General features: G+C 36.8%; 1 protein-coding gene across 1 annotated transcript in view; it reads right to left on the bottom strand.

Annotated features, from left to right (window-relative positions):
- LOC148112569 (uncharacterized) overlaps positions 1–25,514 on the bottom strand; it is a 147,359-nt gene that overhangs the window by 117,677 nt on the left and 4,168 nt on the right. The window lies entirely within an intron of this gene.

Raw genomic sequence — 25,514 nt, forward strand, 5'->3', positions numbered from 1 at the left:
CACTTAACAACAGTGTGACTAGCAAATGCAAATGATTCATTTAACAATTCTGGCAAGAAAAGTCATAAAATGGGGCAAACTCATTTAACAAATATTCTACTTAGCAACATAAATTTTGGCCTCAATTGTGGTCGTAACTCAAGGACTACCCATACAACAATCATGTGGTCTCTCGCAAGATAGGGATAAAAGATCCTGATACTGCCCTTCAGTTTGAAGTTTCAACATAAATCTGGTGCTGGGTGAGTGGGCTGTTTTGTGGTCTCTCCACTGTTGCTCCACTGGGGCTCTCAATATCTGAAGGGAGATTTGTTATCATCTTGCTTGGTATGTTATGCTTTCGTGTTTCTGTTTAAATCTCTCTGCTAAAGTTAAAAGTTTAAAATCTCCTTACATACTGGTGGTTTATTGTCTCTGGACCCTCTAAGGACCAATTGTCTGGCACTTGGCCATTGCCTGACACTCGGCAATAAAAGCACTTCTAATAAAAAGCGATTGAGTACCCAGCATTAAAACTTCTTAATAATTGTGCGATTATATAATATTCCTTGGATGAAGGAAAGGAAAAACTATGGCTAGTTGCACAAATATAACTAAGCTATAATAGGCTTCCTTACTTGTATCCTAGAGTAATGTACTGTAATTATGGCATGATTTAAGTTTAATGTGTAATCCTAGTCATTTGTGATTTAATCGAGATAAGACTTTTCCAATCTTGGGACACAGCCTATGTGTGCCCATTTCCACCATAAAACATAACCAGACAATTTGTTGAATGTTGTCATTTGCTAAAAATTACAAACATTTAATATAAAGGGAAACATGCTACTCACCCTTCAATTGAATGAAGGCTATTGCTTAACGCATTGTAAGATGCCCTGAGTCTCCGGAGAAGGGCAGCATATAAATCAAATTTAAAAAAAAAAAATTCTTCTTCTTCTTGAACTCTAAGGCAAATATATTATATTATTTAAGTTAATGTAAATTTACGTACATTCCTATTTATGAGACATTTGAGATGACTAATGGGAGAAGGAAAGCCAGATAAGTTTGATCTGATAATTTACTTATGGAAAATAGAATCTTGCTGAACATCAGCAATAAACAAGATATAATTCATGCAACGTTCACTCCATAAATGAGACTTCAGGGAGGGAAGAAACTGTTTTCACATTGGTAAGACAAAATAATTGTCTGAGGAAAAAATGGAAAGGCCTTTTAAAGCTATAAATGAGACAATAAAAAAGAAGAAGAAATAAGTTTTGCACATAATATGACTTAGTGGTTTACATTTAAATGAGGTTTGATAATAAGAGGGAAACATGAACATCTGCCCTCATCAAAAGTTTTTCCAATGTAATCCTCTCCCTAAATGATATACTAAAGTAGAATAAGTTTGCTCTGTAGTCCCTTTGCGCTGGCAAACACCAAAGATAACAAATCAAATAATGTTTTCCAATGTATTACATATTATTGTGCTGGTGCAAAAATAGGCCATATTTTAGTGGCTGAGGACCAACCATAACATTGATCCTGCAAAGGACAGGACCGTATCCCCTAAGAAGAATGGCAGGATTTTCTCTTTTTCTGAATCACTTCCACTATCATTTTGTTAGGTCTTTGGAAGTGGTGGGCTGCAAATTTTTTAACAACCGGTTCTCTGCCCTAATGACTGGCTGGGTGGGTGTGGCTGGGTGGGCGTGGCTAATTCAATGTCACTTACATCGAGGGACACTTCACCTCACCCGCCCTCTCATGACTGTGGGGATGCTGCAAGGGTCGTAAGTGTGAAAAATGGTCATAAATCACTTTTTCCAGTGCCCTTGTAACTTTGAATGGTCACTAAATGAACTGTTGTAAGTCAAGGATTACCTGTACAAAAATACAAAAAGTTTCTTTGTTTTCAAAAAGCTGCCCTAAATACCAGTCATTAGATTAGAAATGGGGGAATACACACTGAAGATCAATGAGTCACAGCTGTCATGGAAACCTAAACCATTCTGTCTGAATATCTTCCTTTTCCTCAGCAATACCTGCAACCTGGAGTTACAAATCAAGCACGTTGCCAGAGCACATTGAGGAATTAAAACAGTTAAAATACAAGGATAACTATCAGCAGCCAAGTTACTCTTGCTCATAAAGTGAAAGCCTTTATCAGAGAGGTCATTTAAGATCTCCAGAAAATAGGTGGGCTACAAAATGCTGAGCTAAAGAGACAAATTAACAAATTAACATCTTGAGTGAGGGCTAATTCCATTCTGCCTTTGTTCAGGCCTTGCTGCAGAGAATTTTTGCCTATGAATATAGCTATCTATCTCTTTATCTCTTAAGTGCTGACATCTTCTGTGGGCTATTAAGAAGGTGGAGGCTGCTTTCTCCCTCTAAGAAAATGTGTTTCTACATTTCTCATTCAGGGAAATATATTCTTCCTTTTTAATATTTCTCAAAATATTTCATTCTTCTAGGAGAGGGGTAGGTGCTAACTTTCTACAATTGGTGCCATGTTACTATGCCATATCATGAGAGAAAACTAAAACAAATTGGAAGGAGGATCCACTTATTATCAGTGAGCAATCATGTGCCTTGCCCACTCCGATGCCAGAGACTCCTGTCCCAAAGGCTCCTGGACTTTCTGGAAACCAGGAAAGTCCAGTTGCTTCTTGAAAAAAGCACCTTTAGGACAACCATGACCTGGATGACTGAAGAATCCCTATAGACAAGAGACTCCTGTGCTCAGTGAACTGACAAAGCAGAGTTTCCCACCCAGGAGAAGCAATCATTAGATCCATTTGCCCCACTTAAAGATACCAGCTGGTCTCATTCACCTCACAAGATATCCTTAGGTAATCATCCATATTTAAGGAAATATCACATGCCCCCAGAAAGTAAAAAAAATCAGACAAAATGCCAAGCCATTTCTTCTATGGCTATGCCAACCCTTCTGTAAATAGTTGTTCCAGCCTTGTTGGAAGTATATTCCAAAAAGCTTAAAACAACCCTTTAACAATCTTTAAGAAAGTCAAGCCCCAGGAATAAAAATACCACAAAAAACTCCAGGGAGGGAAGGTGGCGGACTCTGGAGAAGCTCAGTCTACAGACAGAAAGTCTGGGTATAAGGCTTACAATGTAACAAGCTTAACCCAGAGGCAGTTTCTGAAAACACTTAAAGCATCAGGGCAATTAAGGTAAGGATTAGGCTAGAAATACAGGCATACTAGAATGTTTCCTTCCTGCCTCCCTTGCAGGATTAGCCCTGTAAAGTGGGAAAAGGTTTCTTCCAACAACCGATTCTCCAAATTGCTCAGAAAATTAACATCCAGCTCGGGAGAACCGGTGCGAACCAGTAGCAGCCCAGCTCTGGTCTTCGGTCTGAAAGATAGGAAACAATGCCACCACTTTTTCGCAAAAGGAATGAGAGACCAACAGAAACAGGTATCAAAGGCCACATGTTTCCTTGAGGCTTCAGGTTGTCCACCTGAGAACACAGAATAACAGAGTTGGAAAGGACCTTGGAGGTCTTCTAGTCCAACCCCCTGCTCAAGCAGGAGACTCTATACCCTTTTCAGACAAATGGCTGTCCAGTCTCTTCTTAAAAGCCTCCAATGATGGAGCACCCACAACTTTTGAAGGCAAACCATTCCATTGATTAATTGTTCTCATTGTCAGGAAATTTCTCCTTAGTTCTAGGTTGCTTCTCTCCTTGATTAGTTTCCATCCATTGTTTCCTGTTTTGCCTTCTGGTGTTTTGGAAAATAGGTTGACCCCGCCTCTTCTTTGTGGCAGCCTCTCAAATACTGGACTGCTATTATATCACTTTTAGTCCTTCTTTTCATTGGACTAGACATACTCAATTCCTGCAACTGTTCTTCATTCGTTTACAAGGGAGAAAATTAGACAGAATTGAAGAAAGTATAGGAATGAAAATTAGAAGCATATTGTTATTAGACACTATATAATTTTCATAACTGTAAAAGGGAAGGCAGAAGTGAAAAATGATACTGAAATAATGAACAGTCCAAGATTGCTCTCTTTTAGCTTCTATATTTTGACAGTGAATAAAATGATAAGATAATATTTTGATTAATTCTAGTATAGTACATTATCAAGAGAATATCAAGATAATATAATACATTGTCAATTTTTTTCAGGCAGAGAAACATATATCCATACATCAGAGAACAATATCATTCTTGCACTTATGTCTGGAGAATTTAGAAAACTGGAGAACTATCTATAACACAGTTGAATTTAGGAGGCTATTTAGATGGGATTTTAAAAACAAATATCCATCATATTTGGCCTCCAACATAAGCAAATGCAAGATTACACTATGAACTTTCTGCCCTTCAGGGTAGACAAGGTCAGGAAAGAACTAATCTTAATTGATATAGGCTGTACTTATAGAATCTTGCAAGTCTGTGCTTTACATGCCTTCCCTCTTATATCTCAGTTTATTACGAGTCTTCCAAATACTAACTTTCACCCAGGACTAACATAATGTTTAACCTTTTTTGTATACATAACAGTTTTTGCCTATACTCAAGGTCACCGCCCTTACTTCCTGTATTAACTATTCTACCTTCCTTTAATTATCTCTATCTCAAAAACTGACAGCACAATTTAAATATGATTATCTCGATGCTATTTTGGTATTTTTCAAAAGGAAACCAAATAAAGCATCTTCAAAAGTATTCTAACCATTTCTGTCAGGATTTTAATTGTAAACTGCCCAGAGTTGCTTTGCAGACTGAGATGGGCAGCATACAAATTTAATAAATAAATTAAAAAAATAAAATAAAGCACTTTAATATATTTTTGAATCATATTTTTTATTATATTCCCATTAAGATGTGTTCATTCTTAATCCAGAAATGAACATTTCTGCCTAAGAATTATTTCCTGTGTGTATCCTGGCACTTTTTGTGTGTAAACTTTTTTATTAATAAACTGATGACTCAAAAGCAAATTCACTTTGATAATTTATTTCTACCGGGTTAATAGTAATTACTACATAATGGATTTAAAATGTTTGAAAAGGTTACCAAAGAAGCTAATAACTTCCTTGGTAAACTAATCACCAGATATCCAACAGGATTCACTATTCCTCTTTATGAACTTTAAATTAGCAATGTTCAGAGATGTGCAATGAATTGAAGATTTAATGAATAGAATTATAACTAGTGTGCTCCCTGTCTCTTGCTATGAATGTTTAAGAATATGACCAACAGGGAAATATGAGTTGTAAGAAGGTGAAAAAGAAATATATAATACCTTGCTTCCTTTTTTATATTTTTTCATAAATTAATTGATACTTTGGGAAATTGTCAGAAGTACTGCATCTGTCCATAACGTTTTATACTACAGTATCTGTAGGAGATACCAATATGCAGGTACCCCTCTGCCAATCAAGATGAAATGAGCAAGTCTCCTCAAACTGATGTTCTTGGTGGAAATATCTTAACCACAAAATATCTTCCTGCCTATTTTGAAGTCAACAGACTGGCCTTTTCATAAACTATTTATTTTAATCCACATGTTCTACTTCCTCTGTTTTGTTATTGCTGTTGTTGTTCCTCTCTTTTGGTTGTGTCAATGTCTTCATTAATGTTTTTATTAATTTCTAATTATTTTCAAGTCATCTTAAGAAATGTTGGAAAGTAAATTTCTTGTAATTAAATCAAAGATAATTTCAAGCTGAATTTTTTTCACAAGACATGAAGAACCAGTTTTTACTTTTAAAACATTGTAAATCACTGAACAGAAAAGTGTGTGTGGGGGGGGGAATGAACTTATAAAATAATTGTATTTAAACTCTATAACCAAAAGGGGAAAAAAACCTCTCTAATTTCTGTGGATAGTTACTAATTTTTTCACATTGCTAGGTTATGGTAGCTGTATGTTTATGTCTCCAGAATACAAACATAGCAAATTTCTCTGATAAAAAAATCCAATTAATTCTTCCCATTATTCGCTGGCACAGTTTAAACAATGAATTACAGCACTGTAAAATATAATAATGATAATTCAGTTCTTATCATAGTTCTTTTTACTGCACTTCAAGAAATTATCTTTATTGTTTAAAAAAGTACATTTATATATTTCTCTCTTTCGTCTGCTTTCTCTCTTTATATTTATGCTTATCTGATAGTAAGTTAATGTTTTCTTAATTTAATTATATAAAAAGTAAACTGCTAACCTTACTATAAAAAAACAATAAAATCAGAACTCCCATTGTTATGCATATAAAAAATTTATAATCCTGTCACGCGTAAACCACCAAATCCATATTGTTAGGTATCAAGTATTACAATGTACTTCTGCATATAAAAAGTCTCTTGGCCAACATCATGCTCTTTCTCAGTGAATGCCGTAATATCTTATCAGATTTTGAATTGAACTCTCTGTGCCAAATAAAAGTCTTCTTAAACCTACTCTACTCAATGGAGCTTCGTAAGGTTTAGATTAAGGTGACTCATCATAGCTCTAACAAATAAGTTAGTGTTTATGCCTACAATGGAATAAAAAGACAGCAATAACCTTCATTGTAAATCCTAAATTCACCATCCTATAAAGAACACTGAATTCAGTGAGAAAAGATATAGTTAGATACTGCACAAGCAAGAAAGAACATTATTAGGGAGGTGGGGAAGAGAAATCTGGCTTTAGTTAGAAACAAATGCTCGTTAAGACTAACGTCTTAACATATTTTCCCAAAGATACTGACAATCAATGGGCCATTATTCACGATCCAAGAACTATTTATAGTACTTCATTAGGTTAAACAGAATGGGCTATCCACTTGAATTCTCAGTATGATCAGTGGCAGGCAGCCTACTATGTTATGTCTGCTCCTGACATGAGAGGCTGTGCTGTTTGGAAGATATGGGTAATTTGCATATTAGAAGCATTAGTAATGCTTTAGAAAAGATAGGCAGAGGAGCTTAGAATATTCTGATTTATATAGGATTTGGATAGAAAGAAGAAAATAAGATACATTTTCAAAATCATCAAATTTTTCAGATGATTATTTATTTCCAACTACCCCCCCCCCCCAGGGGTGAAATCCAGCAGGTTCTAACAGGTTCTGGAGAACCGGTAGCAGAAATTTTGAGTAGTTCAGAGAACTGGCAAATACCACCTCTGGCTGGCCCCAAAGTGGGGTGGGAATGGAAATTTTGCAATATCCTTTCCCCAGGAAGGAAGGGAATGCAGATTTTGCAGTATCCTTCCCCTGGAGTGGGGTGGGATGGAGATTTTGCAGTATCCTTCCCCTGCCACGTCCACCAAGCCACGCCCACAGAACCGGTAGGGAAAAATTTTGGATTTCACCCCTGCCACCCACCCACCCCAAAAAAGCTTTTTCGGTAAATGTAAATTTATTACCAGATAAACAGAGAAAGAAGGAGAGAAGATGAGAGGATAGAAAATGTAGTTAGCTATTTTTCATTATCCATAATAGAATGCTAAATACTAATAATGAGAAGAGTCTCTATCAAGTTCAGAGATGAGATGGGAATGGGCATATCGGATTATCTGTGAAAATAGAAAGTCATGAAATGCAATACAAAGACAGAAATTACATGCAAGATATATAGCAAATAGAGCCTGGATATTTTGAAAGTTTACTTTTTTTAGACGGGGAACTTAAATTCATAGAAATATGTTCTTTGTGATTATTTAATATTATTATTTAATGTTATTCTTTAATACAGTTGAATATTTTATATCTCACATGAAATTGTTAGGAATATTACAAATTCTTTAAGACAGTAAAAATGATTGCAACCTAATTTTTCATCAGGTTCGCCTGATTCGCCAGTTGCGTCCCTTTCTAGATCGGGACTCGTTACTCACAGTCACTCATGCCCTCGTCACCTCTCGTCTGGACTATTGTAACGCTCTCTACATGGGGCTCTCCTTGAGGTGCACCTGGAGGCTCCAACTGGCGCAGAGTGCGGCCACGCGGGTAGTTATGGGAGCGGCGTGGAGCTCCCATGTAACACCTCTCCTGCGCGAGCTGCACTGGCTCCCGGTGGTCTTCCGGGTGCGCTTCAAGGTTCTGGTTACCACCTTTAAAGCACTCCATGGCTTAGGACCTGGTTACTTACGGGACCGCCTACTACCATCAATAGCCTCCCACCGACCAGTATGCTCCCACAGAGAGGGGCTCCTCCAGGTGCCGTCGGCCAAACAATGTCGGCTGTCGGCCCCTAGGGGGAGAGCCTTCTCTGTGGGGGCACCGACGATCTGGAACGAGCTCCCCCCAGAGATACGGAGGATTCCGGATCTGCGCACCTTCCGCCGCGAGCTGAAGACTCTGTTATTTCATCAAGCTGGCCTCGCCTAAATCTTCTCCCTTTTAAGTGCAAATTTTAAATTTTAATGTATTTTAAATTATGGGTATTAATTCAGCCAAATTTATTTAATTCATTTTATTAGCTTTTAAATTTTGTATATGTATGTGTTTTATTTTATGGCTGTTCACCGCCCTGAGTCCTTCGGGAGTAGGGCAGTATAGAAATTCAATAAAATAAATAAATAAATAAATAATAATGGAATAGTTAGAAATGTCAATATTCTTATTTTTGCTGAGCTTTGCATTTTATATCAACAGTCGGGGTTGGGCTTTTTTTTCTGACTGAGCTCTACCTATAAGAGATTTTTTTTTCTTTCAAGAATAAATTTAACCTGACTAGTCTATGGAGATTCTCAGTCATCCAGCTCATTGTCATCCTTAAGCTGCTTTTTCAGGAGGCAACTGCACTTTCTTGTTTTTTCTTTCTTTCTTCAGAGCTGAAGAAGCTTCTTGGATGAGGAGCGAAACATCTTCAAAAGGAAAAACAAGAAAGTCCAGTTGCCTCCTGAAAAAGCAGCTTTGGGTTAACCTGACTCGGAAAATATTGTGGATAGGATTATGGTTATTATTGACAATAGTTGACCATTTATTATATAGTAGATTAAAATTAGGAAAAGAATATATTGAGGACACCTGTCCAAATGTGTTAGCGACACTAACAAAGTTGTCATCTACCTCTACCTCTACCTCTATCTATTTATCTATGTATCTATTTCTCTCTCTCTCTCTCTCTCTCTCATATATATATATATATATATATATATATATATATATATATATATGTGGTGGCTTGCCCCCGATTTGCACCGCTTCTATAGAACCGGTAGTAAAATCGGCAGGAGGCTCCGCCCACTGATTCCGATGTCATCAAAATGCTTCTGCGGATGCGCAGAAGAGAGAGCACACGAACGAGCGAAGCAAGCACGTGTGGCCCTGCTGCAAACGGGTAGTAAAAATAGGTAGAATCCGCCCCTTAATTGAAAAGAAGAAACAACCACGATCACACATTGCTCCTAGAAGCACAAGGCTGAAGACATGTAAATGTCCGTTTGTACATAACCGGACATCTCCAAAAGTTCTTCATCGATTGCTTTCAAATTTTGACACAATATTGCATTCGACTACGGGCATGTTTATATATATACCTATATTATATACATGTCACACCTGTGACAGGTAAAAACATGAAAAACATTGGAAAACATTGAAAGACATTGACAAACATTGAAAAAATTGAAAAACAGTGCCACCTGCTGGACATAAAACCAACACACCAACATTTTACCACATGAATTTTGAAAATTAAATCACAAATTTTTCACTAGATATAATTCCAAAATATATCAACAAAAAAATATCAGCAGTCCAGATACAGAAGACTCAGGTAGTCCTCAACTTGCAACAATTCACTTACTGACCATTCGAAGTTACAACAGTACTGAAAAAGTGACTTATTACCATTTTTCATGCTTATGACCATTGCAGCATCCCCATGGTTATGTGATTTACATTCAGCTGCTTGACAACTGACTTACATTTATGACAGTTGCACTGTTCCAGGGTCATGTGATCACTTTTTGCAACCTTCTGACAAGCAAAGTCAATGGAGAAACCAGATTCACTTAACAACAGCATTACTAATTTAACAAATGCTGTGATTTACTTAACAAATGTGGCAACAAAAAAAGTGGTAAAATGGGGCAAAACTCACTTAAGAAATTTCTCACTTAGCAACGTTGATTTTTTTTTCAGTTGTGGTTGTAAATTAAGGCCTACCTGTATTAAAGATTGATTGGATTTGATTGAAAAGATTTAAGAGCTCAAAACCAGATAAGAAAAATATAGTGCTACAAACATAGCAATAGAAACTTAGATATAGAAATTCATAATTCTATAAAATATAAATAGTTGTAAATTAAAGTAATGGGCTCTAGTTTAAGATAGGTAGGAGAGTAGAAACAAATATATTGTTAACATAACATGCTGTGGTGCGGAGAGCTGCGAAGGCCTGGCCTGAAAAGGTAAGGGCGATGGCGGGGGATGCAGAAGAGGCCAGGCCAGAGACAGAGATAAACAGAGAGAGAGACGGAGAGATATATAGAGAGAAATACAGAGAGACGGGTGGGGGAGAGAGAAACACATACAGAGATACCGAGAGAGAGGGTGGGAGAGAGAGAGACAGAGATAGAGAGAGAGAGGGGAGAGACAGAGACATAGAGATACAGAGAGAGGGGGAGAGAGAGACACATAGAGAGATATGGGGGAGAGAGAGAGATAGAGAGATACAGACAGGGGAGAGAGAGAGACATAGAGAGATACAAAGAGAGAGGAGGAGACAGAGAGGGACGATTTTGTGGTTCCCATTGTTTTTTAGCAACCGGTTCTTTGCCCTAATCACCAGCTGCGTAGGCGTGGCTCAGCGGCTGTCATATGACTGATGAAAGTGAGTGACGTCGAGTTGGCCACACCCACCAAATGTTCGTGGAAAGTTTGGAACTTCAGCCTCGCTCTTTTAGCCCAGCAGAAGCACCAGACTGGGCCACAGCAACGCGTGGCCGGGTACAGCTAGTATATATGCAAGTTTTGGTGTATTCGGGTTTTTTCCCATGTAAGATTGAGAGTATCTTGGTGACGTTTTGACGAGGTCCCACTCGTCATCTTCAGGCTGGTGTCTTCAGCTTCGTGCTTGTGCAAGGAAAGCGTGATCGGAGCTGCTGTCTCTCTATAAATACTGGTGGGGAAGTGTGGGGTGCTGGCTTTGTTGCTGTGAGCGGGTTGGTTGTCTGTGTTGTTACATCTTGATGAGTTGATGTTTGCAGATTAGTCAGCTATTTCGTGGCATCACAGCCATCTATTCAGGACATTATATCAAAAAACTCAGGATATCACAACACTAGAATTCAGGATGTTAACACACAGCCCATTACTCAGGTCATTAAAACAGAAAAGACTAATGGGCACACATCAAGGACCTCACCCACACAGGATGTCACGAAACAGCTGACTAATCTGCAAACATCAACTCATCAAGATGTAACAGTGTTCACCAAATATATCAGCTCTGTAGAAAAGGGAGCGTGCACGTGCACGCTCATATGGGCTGCAACCCAGAAGAGGAGCTGCCCAGGGCGCATTCATGCACCTGAAAATGAACTTCTGGTTACCGGCACGCACTAGTCTTCTGGGTTTTTGGAGTGCATGTGTGCGTGACGATCAGCTGGCCGGCGCAGATGATCAGGCAGGAAAACAGAAAACCAGCTCTTCCAGTTTCCGGCACTGCCACGTGCATGAAGGCCAGTTGATCATCACGCCCGCATGCACACAAGAAACCCAGAAAAGGAACGGGTGATGCCGCACGTGCCAGGTGACATGGCTACGCATGCCACTTCGGGCATGCATGCCATAGGTTCTCCATCACGGCTATATACTGTAGGCACTGAGAGACAAATTGTCTCTTAATCTGCACTGTATATTTAGAGCCTCATCAAAACCATTTCATTTAAACACGAAGGAAAAAATGTTTGATGTTTTCTCACCATATTCTAGTTGTATATTTGCTTAAGACCAGTCAGTGCAAAACTAGACATGACATTAATTTTACAAATGCAGTTGATGAAATACTTTTTTGTGCATTGAATTGACAGCTGAAGAGGAGTTGCAGAGGTTGGAGGAGGTGCTTAAGTCATTTTCAGCCTAGTGAAGCCAGCACAGAAATCATCTCTCTGAAGTTCATATTTGCATTTCAAGGGGAGCTCCCACTGGGGCCCAGTAAGACTTTAGAGCAACTTATCCAAATGATCTATAAATGGTCTTTAATTGTTTCTAAATGCATATTAACATTTCCCTTGAAAACTATCAGTTGGAAATTTTGTTCTAGAAGTAGCATTTCACATGGGTTTTTTTTTAAACAACCTTGCTTGTATGTAAACTATACTTGAGTTATGAAGAAAACAAGACAGATTTATGTAAACTTTAATTTTCACATTGGTTTGGTTCATACATCATATTGAATCATGAAAAGCCTGGATTTTCTATCTATGGTTTACTAAATAAACCAAAATTGTCTAGGATCAAGATACATATTTAGTTATAAGATGCTTTTTATGAACCATCATGTGTGGGTTTGTGTATTGTGGGAAATTAAAGCTAATGACCACTTTATAACTTTGTGAAGTGACATGTGAATTCATCAGTTGGATGACTTCATGTAAGACTTTCTACGAACAATACACAGAACAAAATTAATCTTTAGTTAGTCAGGTAGAGGTACAGTGACTGGCCTGATGTTTTCCAATAAGATTCATTGCCAAACAGCCTTTAAACTCTGATGTCTCAGAGTCCAACATTTCAATCATGTTAGCACTTTGGCTTTCTGCATTTATTTTGAATTTTCAAACATCCATTAACTGTTCAAACATAACAATTTGCATTGAGGATTATATAGGAAAACAATCTAAAATGCAGTAAAATTGATGCTGGTTCAAACACATTAGGCCTACAGGCAGTTATCCAATATAACACTTTCCAAATGTATTAGACTTCAGTTCCCTGATTTCCCAAGCAGCATGGATAACATGGTTTTTGAAAGTTATCATTTAGTATATCTGAATTGCATCTCAATATTATCAGTCAAATTGCTATTGCCTTTCACCTTCTATGTTAATAAAAATCAAATAAACAATATAACAGATTGTTGTGACAGAAAACTCCAGGGTGGATAAAAATTGATGATTTTTAAAAACAAAAACAAAAATGGGATTTTTTACTTAAATCATTTTTTTTATTTTTATCAAATTTATTTTAATAAAATGCTTTTGGAGTAAAAATCTATCTAAAGAGAGTTTTCTATCTAAGATACATTAATGATTCAGTTTATTCAGCATGAAATGGAGCTTAGTTATGTAGCATGAGGCTGTATATTCTGCAATATTTACATTTTTGGTAAACTCATTCAATGAATCCAAGCTCTGCAAGCTGAGATAACATGCGCTGCATTGATGCATTCCCACAATTTCACAGTAACCATGAGATAAATCATAAAACAAAGTTCAGGAATATTCCTTGATCCCATTGTTTTGCAAATCTATGTACACTACAAACTCTATGATTGTTTGAAGAGAAATGAATCTGTACCACCAGGGTCTAAGTGTGAAGAGGAAGGGCAAGCAGTAAAAAATGAAAGTGAAACCTTATAAGCAGCTTATAAATATAATATTAAAGAGCATTTGTCATTTCAGATCCATCATAGCAGCGCCTGTTAATAGGCATCCACTCACCTCCTGCCTACCACGTCCCTTACCTTGTTGTGTCACTGCTGTGTCACCAGCCATCCCATTAAAGTGAATAGGACTGTCGGTGAGTCAACAGCGAATCAGAGGAGGAGCCGCTGCGTAACAGACATGACAGTTGCTCTTTAAAAATTATGATTTAAATCAAGCCTTTTTACTAGTGATTTAAATTGACTTGATTTAAATCAAATCCAGCCTGCAGCAAACAAAAAAGTTTCTAATGTCATTTATTTCATTGTTAGCTTGAATCCAACTAAGCTGGTTCCAAGATTCAAGAGAAGCCTTTTTGTGGGTTTGGGATCTATTCAATTTCACAAGCCAAATAAAACATGAATGAAGGGGATAGGTTGTTTCAGATGTCATCATGAAACAATTCAGAGGGGGGTGAGTAGGAGGTGCTCCTAGAAATCTTCTGGATTAAAGTTCATAGAGTATAAGCTTTTAAGTAAAAAAGCGCTGAAAGTCCTGTTGCGTTTTCTTTCAGCAATTTTTTGAGAAAGTGGTTTTTCAACCATCACTACAACCAAGAAAAATTTCACTCCAGGCATTGTTGAAATGTGCCATCAGAAGCAAGCTCACAAATCTCATTAAGATTTACAACTGATATATTAAAGTAAGGAGGCAGGGGGAAGACTGTTAATGAAATATATATTATTTCAATACTCTGTTTATTGTCTTCATTTAAAAAAATAGTCCCAGATGTTCTATGGTCTTGAAAAAGTTAAGACATCCATTAGTGCTCTGAACTGCTGAAATTACTTAAAATCAGTAGCACATTTTATTCATTTGAGAGAGGGAAGAATTCAAAAGTTACAGCTCTGTTTACACAGCACATTATAACAAAATAGAAAATTACATTATGGCTTATCGTATTATGTGAAATCAGTTTCTAAATCCAATTTTTGAAAACTGGACATTGAGTGACTAAGCAAATGCACATTAAAATATCTTTCCTATTAAACCTATTTTAAATATATATTTCTAACAGTCTATAATTCTGTAATTATAATATAATTCTGATATAAAATATTATGTGTAATTCTGATATAAAATATTAACAACAAATGAATTTCAAGCATATACACTACTGTTCAACTGTTTTTACATTTTCTGATATCAGAAATTAAGTTTCTTGTCGAATGAGACTGATAAAAATAGAAAATACTATTTTAAATAGACAGTTTTACAGAACTGTAATCATTCAAGTCAAACAACTTCCAGCCTTATTCCCTATAAATGACAACGATGAACCACAGTTAAAAACTAAAACTGAAACTTTCAATTAAATCTTCTTTTAAGGTTCTTCTAAGATTACCCCTCACACATGGCAAGTATAACCAGAAGATTTTATCTTAACCAATAAAATAAATGTATTCCTACTGTAAAGGAAAGAATCAGTACCCTTAAATTAACAGCAGCTACAGACTACTCTGCTGTACATCAACAGACATCTGCATTAATAAAGTATTTAAATACTTACAGACTAAAACCCTCACAATTTTTGAAAGTATTATGCCTTAATAAATAACAATAGGTAAATTATTAACAAGGTAGGAATGTCCCATTCCATTCATTATGCTGTCAACTCCTAATTCTTTTGCAGCATCTCTGTCTGGCTTTAGTCATGATATAGTATAAAATCTTGCTGATATCAATTTCTAGACTCTTTTAATCCCTGAAATTGATTTTGTTCTCTTAATAGTAATGCCTTAGGAAGCAATCTTGATGAAACACGAGAAATTAGAAATAGCCTGCTATGGAATTGAATTGTCAACATTATATCCCTTTATACGTTCCTGTTAAATACTGTGCCCTAACCTGCCTAATCACTTAACAATTAAATGAATGTTATGGTACTTAAAAAAGTAATGCCTTTGGAAGAATTTAGAAAGTTTTGCCAAACTTTGTTCCTTTTTATTTGGATTTCTTTTCCTTCTCTTGTGCTTCTTTTCTGAACCAAACAACATTATGCCATCTTGATCTTCTCAGTTACTAAGTCCCAATACTTCTTTTTCTAAGCTTTATAAACCTCTAGGAATAAATTCACTGATTCAGGAGGTGAATATCCTAGAGTGCTCCAGAAACCATTTGGTCCTCACACCATGCCACACCACCTCTCATACTATGCCATTCTGGGATCAGTCCCTGGAAGTATAGTAAATTCTGCAAACTGCAAATGTTTTGGATTCACCTAGGCATGGTTTCCCGAATCTGCAGGTTTTGTACATCTCCAAAAATATCTACTGGCTCCACTCCATTCTTTTAGCTCTTCATCTTCAGGTTTCCTGACCATCTCTTTCCTTTTCTCATTTAACTACTACTGTGTTCTTTTATAACAGTTTCCTCTTCCATTTCTCATTTAGCTCACTTTTCTATATAATTTATCATTCCTGGGGCCTCTTCAGTTCCTCCCAATTATATGCCATACCTGTTTTGTCTTTAGTATAATTCTTATATACAGTCTTCCAAGTTTTCCATGGTCTTTTTAAATTTTCATTTTATTAGACAATATGTTTTTGGTATAAAATGTTTCGATTTGCAGAAGTAGATGTTCTGTCAAGATTGAAAGTTTGAGTTTATACCTCACTCTATCTGTAAGGATTATGCCAAAGGCTGGCTTTAAGTTAATAAGGGTGGCATACAGTTTCTGTTTGGTTGGGTTAGGCTCCCTCCCTTCCTGTGAACAGGGACAATAATAGCCAAGTCCTACACTGGGAACACAGTCTGTTTTGTGTATGTATTTAAAAAGGGCTGCCCGAACTGAGTCCACCAACCAGACTTTCTTTTAACCAATTCAGAGAGAAGCATATGATTTCCACCCAGGATACTTCCATTTTTAATTGATATCAGTTCACATCAGTTTGTGAAGCATCTATCCAGGCAGCAAGTCAAGTATTATTCAGAAATCAATCCAGGATTCAGTTTCCAATATAAAAAACTTGCAATAATTATTTCCCCAAACTATCATAGTCTTAGTACTACAACCTCACTATCAAGCATTAGGCATTTATGATGTTTTTTCTTCCATGATCAGCTGACAGTTTCTGACACTTATATTTGATGGTTGAGTTTCCACTCCATGCTAAGCCATGTATTTATTTATTTTTATTTACTTTGTCTTATTGAAATCAGATCTACTCTGAGTGGCTTATATAGTCTTCAATGTTACCATTGGGTTAAGGATTATAAGTCATGGCCGTCAATGTTGGCACCCCTGAAATTTTTCCAGAAAATGAAGTATTTCTCACAGAAAAGTATTGCAGTAACACATGTTTTGCTATACACGTTTATTCCCTTTGTGTGAATTGGAACAAAATCAAAAAAGGGAGGAAAAAAGCAAATTGGACATAATGTCACACAAAACTCCAAAAATGGGCTGGACTAAATCATTGGCACCCTTTACTTAATATTTGGTTGCACACCCTTTGGAATAAATAACTGAAATCAGTGGCTTCCGATAACCATCAATAAGCTTCTTACACCTCTCACCCAGAATTTTGGACCACTCTTTCTTTGCAAACTGCTTCAGGTCTCTCTTATTGGAAGGACGCCTTTTCCCAACAGCAAGTTTAAGATCTCTCCACAGGTGTTCAACGGGATTGAGATCTGGACTCATTGCTGGCCACTTCAGAACTCTCCAGTGCTTTGTTGCCATCCATTTCTGGGTGCTTTTTGACATATGTTTGGGGTCATTGTCCTGCTGGAAGATCCAAGATCTCCGATGCAAACCCAGCTTTCTGACACTGGGCTCTACAGTGCGACCCAAAATCCGTTGGTAATCCTCAGATGTCATAATGCCTTGCACACATTCAAGGCACCCAGTGCCAGAGGCAGCAAAACAACCCCAAAACATCAGTGAACCTCCACCATATTTCACTGTAGGTACTGTGTTCTTTTCTTTGTAGGCCTCATTCCGTTTGCGATAAACAGTAGAATGATGTGTTTTACCAAAAAGCTCTATCTTGGTCCCATCTGTCCACAAGACGTTTGCCCAGAAGGATTTTGGCTTACTCAAGTACATGTTGGCAAACTGTTGTCTTGCTTTTTTATGTCTCTGTGTCAGCAGTGGGGTCCTTCTGAGTCTCCTGCCATAGTGTTTCATTTCATTTAAATGTTGACGGATAGTTCGCGCTGACACTGATGCTCCCTGAGCCTGCAGGACACCTTGAATTGCTTTGGAACTTGTTTGGGGCTGCTTATCCACCATCCGGACTATCCTGCGTTGGCACCTTTCATCAATTTTTCTCTTCCGTCCACGCCCAGGGAGATTAGCTACAGTGCCATGGGTTGCAAACTTCTTGATAATGTTGCGCACTGTGGACAAAGGCAAATCTAGATCTCTGGAGATGGACTTGTAACCTTGAGATTGGTGATATTTTTCCACAATTTTGGTTCTCAAGTCCTCAGACAGTTCTCTTCTCCTCTTTCTGTTGTCCATGCTTAGTGTGGCACACACAGACACACAATGCAAAGACTAAGTGAACTTCTCTCTTTTTTATCTGCTTTCAGGTGTGAGTTTTATATTGCCCACACCTGTTACTTGCCCCAGGTGAGTTTAAAGGAGCATCACATGCTTGAAACAATCTTATTTATCCACAATTTTGAAAGGGTGCCAATGATTTTGTCCAGCCCATTTTTGTAGTTTTGTGTGACATTATGTCCAATTTGCTTTTTTTCCTCCCTTTTTTGATTTTGTTCCACACAAAGGGAATAAACATGTGTATAGCAAAACATGTGTTACTGCAATACTTTTCTGTGAGAAATACTTCATTTTCTGGAAAAATTTCAGGGGTGCCAACATTTACGGCCATGACTGTATGATCATTAAAAATGAGCAACAGCCCTTCACCATGGTACCAGCTGTCCCAAACAAGGGTATCAGAAAGAGTGATCCCACCTCCAGGATCACTGAAGATGACATTTTCTAGAAATTGAAACTCACAGAAAACCCCTCTTCCCAATTTCACCAAATGTTTACTTGGAACACACCATCTGGGAGATACCCAAGCCCTGAGTCATCAAGGACTTAAAGGACCGACATATTTTATCCGATTGGTTAGGCTTATGCTTAGAGCATTTAATGAATCCAACTACTGCAAAGTTTACAATGAGTTAATTGTAATGTAATTGGAAAATGTGTAATATTAGTGTGATATGAATCCTGGCTTGTTTAAAAAGCCATGGTAAAAATAAACCATGGTTTAGAACCATGATGGTGAACCTATGGCACATGTGCCAGAGGTGGCATGCAGCGCCCTCTCTGATAGCACACAAGCCATTGCCCCAGGTTAGCTCTGCTGTGCATGCAAGCACACGTCCTGCCGGCCAGCTAGTCTTTGGGCCTCTGCCGCACATGCGCAGGGGGCGTCCGGGGATGCTGCGTGCAGATGTGCGGGGGGTCTGGGGGCATGCAGGGGGCATGTGCAGGGCGGGCGCGTGCAGGGGACCGCACACACATTGCATTTTGGGGGTTTGCCCACTTTGGGCACTCAGTCCAGAAAAGGTTAGCCATCACTGGTTTAGAATGTTTGGAATCAAACATATTGGACCTTAAACTCTAGAGCTCCAGTTACCTTTAAACCTCCCCTTCCATCTTTTATTCTATATTTACACTTCCGTTTATTTCCCCTTTCGCTCTCTATGAACGGCATTCTACAAATGAATATACATGTGCTGTCACCATTCATTTTAGTCCCAAAATCAGAAATTATTGTAAATATAGAATTAAAGTTTATGACAATTTTTTTTTAAATGCTATAGTGGTTATACAAATTACTTTTTGAACAGCAGCATTCTAAAGAACCTAGTATATTATCCTTGACTCTAAAATGAATATTTTGAAAAGTTACAGAAACTTTAAATAACTGTATAACATTCCACTCTTGACAGTCTATAAAAGCTGTCTGTAAAGCTACTATGTGGTCACAGGATGACTCACTCTGTATTTGAGGGTTTAAATCTTCTTCTGAAATTGTCTGTGAACCTCAAGAAACCATAATGTTCCTCCTGGAAGTCTGCACATTTTCTACCCCAGCCTTCTGGTCTATATAAAGGAATAATTATTTCATTAAATGCAAGATGAGCTATTTGCATAACTATTTGAACAGAAATCGGGAAGTGTTCAGTTAATAGGTTCAGTATCACCAGAAAATCCATAGTTCTTAGAATGTAATAATTTCATTTAAAAGAGAGAGTTGAGTCTAAGGCCTTGATTTCAGCAAGATTAATACACTGGTATTAATTAGTACGTGTTTTCACATTTTTTATATTACCCTACCTTAAATTATGTTTCTATTTTGTTTTTAAGATGAATTCATCTAAGGCTGAGAATACGATCCTAAGTAAATTTTGTACAGAGTAAATGCTAGTAAAATGATAATGCATCCAATTGTGGCATTAAAACCTAATCCTGCTTTCCTTTTTGTCAGTGAGGTTTTCTGCTGAGAAAATATATATATAGAATATAAGATTATGACCCATAATCTTAATTCAAGTAGTATCTTCCTAAATTGTGAGCAAACTGAGAAATTATTTTGCCTTCTTTAAATCTAAAGATTTTGTACTTAACATCGACATATCAGAAATAAAGACATTTCTCTGACAGCTTTTGCTTGGATTGGAATAGTTATGGATTCAGTATGTGTGTGTGTGTGTGTGTGTGTGTGTGTGTGTGTGTGTGTTGCAATCATACACAAATTTACTATAAATCTCACCTGTGAATAGCTTGCCTAAAAGCTAACAGTTGCAACCCTAGGAACACTTCTAAGTATGAAGTCCAATGATAACTCTTAATTCTATAACATCCATTAGAACCAACATGATTACATTTGCCCTAATAATCTTACAGGGGAAAGGACAACAGCAACAGTCCAAATAAGTGAATTACCAACAGTCACAATTTGCACTGTGAACACTACAGCACTTAATAATATAATGGACAGTACTATCAGAAATTCCCCAAATGAATATAAATTAGCAAGTTACAAAGACGATGTTCTTATCATCAACAGAATCATATACAGATAGTCCTTGACTTACAACCATAATTTAGTTCAAAATCTCTATTGCAAAACGAGACAGTTGTTAAGTGAATTTTGTCCCATTTTATGACCTTTCTTGTCACAGATATTAAGTGAATCACAGCAGTTGTTAAGTCAATAAGATGGTTGTTAAGTGAATCTAGCTTCCACATTGACTTTGCTTGTCAGAAGGCTGCAAAATGGGATCGCATGATCCTGGGTTACTGCAACCGTCATAAATATGAACCAGTTGCAAAGCATCTGGTATTTACATTCAGGTAACTATTCAAAGGATTCAAAGATTATGTATTTTTTCAACTGACTTCTTTCTTCATGTGATTTTAGTTCAATACAAAAGTAATCTTAATATTCCTTTCCCTTGTATGTCATGGAAACAAAATATGTAATCTTGGTTGAACAAACTATTTACTCAGGCTAATAAAAAGATTCACATGGATAACAACAAGCAAACCAGAAAGATATGACTCTGTTGTAGTTCTGGATTCAAGTCTTATTTTAAAAAAATAAAAACAGTAAAGTTATCTAGCCACAGATTTTCCCTATCTTGTCATGGAACACCATGAGACAATGATTATATTTTATCAGGTATTTCCAGAGCTTCAAGTAGACTTACAAGTTAAAGAGACTGTTGTTGTCAAACAGAATATGGGGGGGAAATCCCTATCAAATAGCAAAGTAGCAGAAAGTTAGAAATTACATAATAGGTGAATTACAGAATACTTATATAAAAGACAAGAGCAAAATGCTACAGGAACTCTATTTTAATAAACCTAGAGTACTGGTAGATGTAATTTTAAAGTACACAACCACAGTGAAGGCATAAAATATAATTTAAAAAACAATCCACACATTACACATAGATAACAGACATTGGTGGGATTCAAGTAATTTAACAACCGGTTCTCTGCCCTAATGATTTCTTCCAACAACCAGTTTGCCAAACTACTCAGAAAGTTAACAGCCGGTTCTCCCGAAGTGGTGCGAACTGGCTGAATCCCACCACTGACAACAGACCTCCATTGCATTCAGAGTTCCTACAGTTCTATGTCTATTTACCTGAACGTTTTCCTTGGCTACTGAATTTGAATCAAAGTTGTGTTCAGATAAATTTAATTAACCAGTCTCTGTAAGTACATTTTTCAAAAATAACGTTAACAGAAAATTTCATACAGCATGAAATTCCCCAAATAAACACAGCAGAGGATGCTCAGGTATTTGTCACAAGATATGGAATGCTTGTGATGACCAAGAAAAGCATCAGGTATAACAAAGAGGCTCTGTCTGAGTTAGACTTTCCCACCTCCAAATTAAAGTGATATTCATCCATTCTGAGCCGTGGTAGTGCAGTGGTTAGAGTGCAGTACTGCAGGCTACTTCTGCTGACTGCCGGCTGCCTGCAATTTGGCAGTTCAAATCTCACCACGCTCAAGGTTGACTCAGTCTTCCATCCTTCTGAGGTGGGTAAAATGAGGACTCAGATTGTTGGGGGCAATATGCTGACTCTGTAAACCGCTTAGAGAGGGCTGTAAAGCACAGTAAAGCAGCATATAAGTCTAAGTGCTATTGCTATTCTTCAGCTAACACAACAATTTCTAATAGTTTGTGTGTGTGCAATTCATTATGTGAGATGTGATTAAAACAACCACAGATAAGGGTGTTTGAGGAAAAATTAGGTGGGTCTGATTGTAGGAGTCTGGCTTGGATTCTCTAGGGCAGTGCTTCCCACACTTTTTCCTTCATTACTCAAAACAACTTATTAGAAAGTCTTTTTTATCCAATGCTGATAAAACACTTTAAGTCAATTTAATGTCCCTGTTGTGATTGGGTAATGGGTTTGTATGTGGCTACCCAAAGAAAACCACTTTTACCCAATTTTGGGTAATTATCAAAATTTGGAAAGTTGATTTCTCTGCCCTCCCTCTCAAACCATATTTAGATAACACTCCCATTAAAATAAAGTGAAGTAAAGGAACACTGGCATACAGTACATCATGGCAAAAATAGTCCCAGAAAACACAGAGACAGACCCACCTATGTTTGTTTAAATCTTGTAGAACTGAAACTCAGATTGATTGATTGTTATTGTATTTCAAGTGGGAAGAGGAGTGACTGATTTTGACAAATATATACAGAAACTACAAATAAATAAACTAACAAAGCCAGGTTCGGTATCCTGGTAATTTTCTGACAGTGCATAGAGAACAATAATCTACAGCATTTAAAGTTAGACATTTGTTTCATTGTATTGTCAAAAAGCCCCCTCATCTTCGTCAGATAAACTCATGTAAATTTGGTCATTTCAGACCACTGTAAAGCAGAATTAGATTAATAAAGCCTCTCTTCTCTTACTTTCTGAAGTTCTGTGGCCTGTTCTCCTTTCTTGATCAAAAGCCTAGAGAAAAGAGACTGACTAGATGGCTCAGTGGCTAAGACACTGAGCTTGTCAATCAGAAAGGTTGGTAGGTCGGCGGTTCCAATCCCTTAGTACAGGTCTCCTGGGTGAGCAGGGGGTTGGACTAGATGACCTCCAAGGTCCCTTCCAATTCTGTTACTGTTAAAATCTTGGTATCAAAACAGGGAGTCAAGATGAGAGATATGAAAGGAATTTAAGAAACTAAGTGCCAATGTAGAAAATGTTGAGGAAGAAGCTACCTAGTGACCAGAAGGAAAGGGGCATGATATCAACATCCCTCAAAAGAAAAAGAAAGAAAAAGAAAAACCTCTGATCACACTTCAGTCCAAAATAACAGGTAGCAAAATATTATGAATTTTACTTATCTTGAAGCTGTGGTGGGATAGTGTCAATTTAAGGAGGGGAATGGTACTTTAATATTAGTCTCATTACTGATCACTTGTTTGTTTAACTCATAGGCTGGGGTCTGGGTAGAGATGAAAAAAAGGATAAACATTGAAATTATATTAAAATAAAAGTAGAACAGGTTTGCAAGGATCAAGATATTCATCATGCCATATATCAAGTCCACATATGAGATCATAGCATTTATAAAGGAAGCAGGATATTCTAATTAAATTCACCTCATCCAGAACATACATTACTGTATATACACAGTAATATGCATACATATCTACATCCCAATCAGAACATCCCTTCTATTGTATAGAAATAATTAAAATACATACTATTTTTTTTTCATTTTTCGGAGCACGCAAAATTAAATTAAAACACCAATTCAAACAATTCAAAATAAAGGCTCGGCAATTGACAAACATATATTCAAATTTTACACTTACCAGCATTTTGAATATTAATTGAGCCAATAAAAAGAATCACCCTCTTTACTCTTTATTTTTGATCTATAGGATTTATCAAATGATTATCAAACATATTTTATTTAGCATTTTTTAGTTGGAGATTAATATCTACAGTATATTAATACCTTAGCATAATTTTAGTTGGATATTAATACCTTTCAAAATTCAAATATGGGCACTACTATATATCACAAAAAAATTCTGTGATTAATATATTTGGATACATTTCAAGATATTTTAAAAGCACATAAATAACGCATACATTTCAAAAACACATCCTCAGATATATATATACCATACATATATGCTCATTAAGAAACCATAATTGCTTGCAGATTTCTTTTGGCAATATGCTCAAAAGCAAATGAGTTGCTTCTCTACAATATGCCCCTTTTGGTGTCTAAGAATTATAATTAACATTTCTTGGGGGAAGGGCTAAGAACTACAAAGTAGATGGAGCCACATTACACATGGGCAAGGCTGGGTTTGGGAGATTTTTCTTGATTTGTGCTATTTTAACATAATCTGTAGTTTTCAAGTATTTTCCACTAAATTACTATCAATTTTCAGCAGTCATGGTATGAGGAACTTCTACAAGCTGCAAACTTGTTTCCAGATACAGATAACTGATTACTGGAGTAATAAGTGAAATGGTTTTCAGGTTATTTTACTCTCCAAAGCACCTTCACATTCTTCCATGGACCATCATACAATAATGGTAGGTTGGATATGCTCTTGGCCAATGTTTCTCAATCTTGGCAACTTTAAGCTGTAATGGACTTCACTTCCCATAATTCCTCAGCTAGAATTTCCAAGTGTGAAAAACACTGTTCTAAGCCCTGGTTTCAGGCACACTTTCTGTCTCTGATTCCAATATCCTTACATTATTCTACTCATCTGCAGCAAAGAAGCTATATACATGCAGAACCTTAGACTTATTCCATAATGTTTGTGTGAAAGAAATATAGGCTGCTTTAATGACCTAACTACCAATTTAATTTTATTCCTAATATATCCCTGAAAAGGTCAATACTTCTCTTTAAGTCTTGATGGTGAAATAGTTCATAGGATCCACTTTTTTCTATGAGCATCATCCTGGCAGAGAGTACACCATAAATAAGTAACTGTAATAGCTTATTTGCCACTCTAACTTCACGGAACCCGACAAAAATAGCACTAGTTAGACTCTAATTTCTGAATATAGTTAAAAACATATACACATAAACAGTACCGTACTGCAACTTTTTTTTTAAAAAAAAAAAGGGAAATAATAAATTCTCACAATTATTGATCTCATTTTTGAAGACTCAAACATTTAATAATTGCTAATTCAAAAATACACGCACGCACACACAGTATGCAAATGCAACACAAATGCAACACAAATGCACGTATTCTACAATGCAAATTGAAAAATAATTATTAACTAAAGTTTTGTTTAGTTTTAACTTGTACACTTGACTTTCTCTTTTTTTCAAAAAGGCAAGTCACAGATAATGACTTCTACCGTGTAGTAATAGAATATATGAATCTACCCCTGAAATGTAAACATTTCTG

The sequence above is a fragment of the Pantherophis guttatus genome, chromosome 8, assembly GCF_059756535.1.
Source record: "Pantherophis guttatus breed Tessera chromosome 8, ASM5975653v1, whole genome shotgun sequence".
Classification (NCBI taxonomy): domain Eukaryota; kingdom Metazoa; phylum Chordata; class Lepidosauria; order Squamata; family Colubridae; genus Pantherophis; species Pantherophis guttatus.